Here is a 5,443-nt window from a genome sequence, read left to right on the forward strand (position 1 = left end):
TGTTACTGTCAGATTGTTGTGGGATGATTGAAAGCATATATGTTATTTCCTTTTGTATATGACGATTACTCATGAAATCATTATTATTGTGTTTCCTGTTGCTGTCAATGACCCCTTCATCGGTAGTGACTACATAGTACTTTTTTATCTACCTAATCTTTCACTTCTTCTATTTACTTACGGGAGTTTATGCAATATGGTTTACTGAAGCAACATGCTTATGTCGGTGCTTGTATATGGGTTGAACCTAACTTTCTATGGAACATCTGCTGTGAATAGTGTGCATTACTTAGCGTACTCTATGTTCTTATTTGTTTTTGTAAAAAGTATATTATTAAATAATTGTTTGTGATATAAATGTGATATAATTGTTTGTTTTAATATGTCGTGAATTGCAATGGTTACAAGTGCCTTTGTTTTTTTGTTTTGCGAGAAACATACCACTTGTCTGGTGTCAAGGTTCTTCATGGCCTTGATAAGGTTTTGGAAGGTGGTGCAGTTGTCATGACTCTTAGAGATCATAGTAGTCCTTCTAATGGGGATATCAATGAAAGTAAAGTTTCCTATATCTTTCCCCGTTATCGTTTCTCCATCTGCCCATCTCCAACCATATGTTTTTGATGATTTTGTTCCTGTATAGATAACTTTCTATTGTATCATGCATGTGAACCTATTTGCTTTCATCTCTCGTGACATATTGGCTTGAAGCCATTTGCTGTCATCTCTTGGTCATACATATGAAATCTTTTCATCTTCTCATGCTTTTCAAATCTTTTCATCTTCTCGAGCTCTTAAATTTCATTTGATCTTCATGAAACTGAACGATTGAAACTGTCTGTTAATTTTATTTCATGGCCTTGGTGATTCGAAGTCATTTGCTTCTACCTCCTCTCACGCATATGAACTATTTATTTGTTTCTTATCATGGTTGTGCTTTGGTGTCCTGAATCATGACTGTCGATGTTCGCAGCATATGTTCTTGTAGGTTGAATAGAAGAGAAGAGTAGAAGCACCAAGCTGTACCAATGGGGCGGGGAAAAGTAGAGCTGAAGAAGATTGAGAATCCAACAAACCGCCAAGTTACCTTCTCCAAGAGGCGGATGGGGTTGTTCAAGAAGTCAAACGAGCTAGCCATTCTTTGTGATGCGCAAATCAGAGTCATCATATTCTCTGGCAGTGGTAGGATGTACGAGTACTCCAACCCTCCATGGAGGTGCGTGAAGCATTCTTTATTTACTTATTTATTTATTTCTGAAGCTTGTTTAGTACAATAACATATAAGGTTCAGCATTATTCTGCTATAAGGTTTTAGACTTTAGTAATGAGTTCAAAAATTCATGAGAGCTTTAGAACTGATTTGCAATTATTCCTGCCAACTACAATCTTATATCTTGGCATGCATCATGGAACCTTTTAACTTACCATATACAGTTTGAAGCCTTCAGTAAAAAAAGAAGAGATGATGATTAGGTGTGTGGTATAAGACCGGTATCATATATTCTTATTGCCAGCGGTTAATAGTTTCAATAGTTATTATTTATGACTGAGCACCCATGAGGGGTTTTACGACGTTTTTATACCGTGATATATATCACTGCTGCTTCTGGTTGCAGAATAGCAAGCGTCTTTGACAGGTACCTGAAAGCCCCTAGCACCCATTTCGAGGAAATGGACATCCAGTAGGTGCGGCTGATTCTCTTGAACCAATATGTTGCAATCTCTATTTTCCAGTGATGTATAACCACCTAATATTCGCCCCCCTCCTTTCCCATGAAGAAAATTGTCCAGGAGATGACTAGGATGAAGGGATGAGAGGAATAGGCTGAGGATGATCATGGCGCAGTACATGGCGGAGGACCTGGCCTCGTTCTCCGTGCAGGATCTGAGCAACCTTGAGCAGCAGATCGAGTTCTCGCTGTACAAAGTTCGCCTCAGGAAGGTAACTATGCACTGACTATAACTAGCACGCCGACATATTAATTGATGGAGTAGCCTTGTAGATTCTTGTAGTTCTTTATCCTAAAAAGAAGACAAAAACAACAGTCTTGGGAGATCCCTCGCCCTCAGTGCTAACGCTGAGCACACACTTTGTTTTGTTTCTGGCAGCATGAGCTACTCGACCAGCAGCTGCTCGAGATCCACCAAAGGGTACGCCGCAGATGCACGGGTACAGGCTCCAGCCACGGCAGCCCAACCTGCAGCAGGACGCCGACGTCCATGGCTGGCTGTGGTAAGCTGCCGCCGCCTGTGCCTGGACACTCATTTGCTGTTGACTGTTGTGGCAGAGGAGTGCGTTCTCAAATCTCAACTCTGACGGATGACGGGGATGGTGTTGATGCCTGTAGATTTGCTTTGGTCGTGGGTGTGCGTCCTCAACAAGACGACGCTGAACGTGCAGCTCTGTTCATTCTAGAGTCTTTGATCATGTCTCATGAGCTGCCCCCATAATGAAACTGCCATCGTGAATATCTCCTTCTCTAACCTAAGATTGGACCTAAGAGGAACATATGAAGAATGTTGCAATCTCTGTTGATTGTTATCGTTCTGTTTCTATGTTTCATACAAATTTTTTTACTCCCATCGTAACGCACGGGCACTCACCTAGTAAATGGTTAATTTAGATCTGCATTTGTCCAAACCTTTGTTTGCTACTGTGTAGTTTTCAACGCTGGAGATTGTCTAAAACTGAATTTTAAAACCGACTGCAAATGGGTAGTGCGCGAGGCTGGTTGAAGACTGGCGCCGACGAGGGCAGCGACATCGCAGACCGGAGCACACCACTGGATGGACAAACGACGACCGATAGCGGACCATCAGCACCGAGAGAACCTGCCACCAAGAGGTGCTACAATGCATCTATGATGGAAAAGCATTCATCAACGCATCTACGCTCGCTTGGTGCCGATGAGAGTTAGGGACAGGGAGTTCCAAATTCCAAATTTGGCGCCGATGGAGCTCCAAATTCCATGAGAGTTAGGGGCAGGGAGTAGCTCTAAGAGATAGCAGGGATAATGAGCTTCGGTGAGCGACGAACAACGGCGAGCTTGAGAGCAAGAGAGGAGCGCTTAGTGGCGGAGTGGCATGGTTCACTGCCGATGGACAGGAGAGTGGGGAGCGTTCCTGGGATAGAGAAGAGAGTGATTGAGTTCACGGAAAGGAGAGGGGGCGGTAAAGTCCAAACTCCAAAGAGTGAATCGACTAGATGTTTAAAGCACAAAATGTGATTTGGGCTTGAAGAGAGAGAGTTTGGGTCCTATTTTTTGTAAGCGACAATGGCACAGTTCTGTAGTTGAAGCAAGCAACGTTGGCATTCTCATTTTCAGCATGCATCTTCATCCCCCTTAGCGAGAATGGCGTTGGTGAATGATGCACACTACTCTTGCTTCTTTGTGTTTCATCGCCCCATCGATTTCCATCTGTTTACACGATATACATACTTGTGTTTTAACTTATTATTAAGATTTGTCAGCATGAATTCAGTTTCCTTCTAATGTTTCATCAAATTTGGTACCCTCCCGACTCCTAATATTGTAGTCACATTAAGCACAATTCAATTTCTGCATGACTAAGGATAATTTGGTACCTTGGTGGACAAAGCCTTTAAATGACTTCTGAAACTTAATGTTGTTCGTTATTTTGCTGAATATGGCTTGTTGGATATGATCTAACTTATGTATTTGCTGAATGTGGCATGTTGGATATGCTCTAGCTACCACCGATTGGAATTAGGTGTTGTTTTGTTTACATATTTGTAACGTGAACGATAACCGATAACGTTAAACCATGTTTGTTTAAGTCCAACCGTAATCAGATACTACACTAGAAACTGATATCGTCTTATTCAAACTTATTACAACTTGAAAACAAGTGTAAATTATTACCGTTCTCATTTGCGTTGCATTTCGTGAACCAAACGGTATCTTAGAGTAATGTGTGTCCTAGTCCGCATGGAGGATAGAGCTTATTTTGCCAACAAGAAAAGGTGGGGAAGGCGGCAAGTTCATGACCATGAAGCCTAGGATGTTGTGGCTTGATTGCCAGCATTTTGATGTTGCAGGTGGGCTATTAGGACCGAACTGTTCAGATTAGCGGCTACTACGTTCACGACTTGCACTTTTTTCTTGTTCAAAGTAGCTGCGTAGTACAGGTTTATGTGCAAACCTGGGAGAAGATTAACAGATTTGGCACGCCTATACATGAGCTGAAAAATGCACTCCATCTTACTAAACCCTTGTTCAAAGTAGCAGATAGGCCAATTTGGATCGTGCGGTACAAGTTTATGTGTGAGGCTGGGGAGAAGAATAACATATTTCACGCTGGTACAGCAGTGCCATTGTTGGGTGAATGAGGTTGTGTAATTTGGGCATTTCCTGTTAGATTCTATGGTGCCTAGGATCGATTCATAAGCCCCTAGAATACCAATATGTAACTGTAAATACTTGATGACGAGTAGATCTATTCTACTGAGCGAATCAAACCTGTCGGTACCGTGGATTAGGGGTAACCCTTACTACGGTATGAAGGCACGATGCCTGTGCGGCTACCCTTAGCCGTGCGGAGAACAGCCCCAGGGGTATCTCGGGAGCAGCTAAGGTGGCGTTCTCGGAGACAACGCCGTCGGGCCCAGAAGGCGCATGACCCATATGCGCACAACCCGGACCCCCGAAGTAAAGCAGCCCAGAGCCATTGGATAGGGTTCGGACCCCATCAAGTGAGCTCCGGACCACCCATAACAAGGTCCTGGGAGAGGAAGTGCCGCAACCTAGGCATGGGTCCGGTATTGACGCGTGTTCAGGCTCTATCCGGAGCGCCTCCGCTCCCCACTCGGTCCAGGGTCTAATGCTACCACATGGCTTATTGTCTGTGACGTAGGTCAGCGAGCGAAGCATGACGTAAGGGCTCTGGGCCGCACATTTATTGCGGAAAGGACACGCCGCCTATCCACCTCTCTGACAGGCGATGTGCCCCCATGGCATTTATTGCGTCCTGTCCATTCCGCTGGCAGGCAGCGCCAGGGCCACCCTGCAGACGGCGCACCTGTCCAGTCCATGGCCGAAACAGTGCGCCTGTGCTGCATGGTGCACTGTGCTCATCCCTTGTGCGAGAAGCTTCCCCCAGCACGCCGAGACCATGCAGATCTCGGGTGTCAGGGCGCAAGAAGATTGCTCCAGCAGAAGATATTAGTAGCTACATCCGCCTTTAGCTATAAAAGGGGCTCAGTACTCTTGTACATGTCCCCCTTTAGCTATAAAAGGGGAGGCATGCGACGTTACAATACAAGCTCAATCTTGAGGACACACACCCAAGTCATCCAAGACAGCTCAAGCTCTCAAGCAATATAACACACAGTGGAGTAGGGTATTACGCTCCGGCGGCCCGAACCACTCTAAACTCTTGCGTGTTCTTGTGTTCATTCCTTCATCCCGCAACAAGAAAAACGCTT

General features: G+C 44.6%; 1 pseudogene; it reads left to right on the top strand.

Moving 5' to 3' along the window:
* Positions 1-1,005: 1,005 nt before the first annotated feature.
* Positions 1,006-2,413, top strand: LOC103645568 (MADS-box transcription factor 31-like; annotated as a pseudogene).
* The last annotated feature ends 3,030 nt before the right edge of the window (positions 2,414-5,443 follow it).

The sequence above is a fragment of the Zea mays genome, chromosome 1, assembly GCF_902167145.1.
Source record: "Zea mays cultivar B73 chromosome 1, Zm-B73-REFERENCE-NAM-5.0, whole genome shotgun sequence".
Classification (NCBI taxonomy): domain Eukaryota; kingdom Viridiplantae; phylum Streptophyta; class Magnoliopsida; order Poales; family Poaceae; genus Zea; species Zea mays.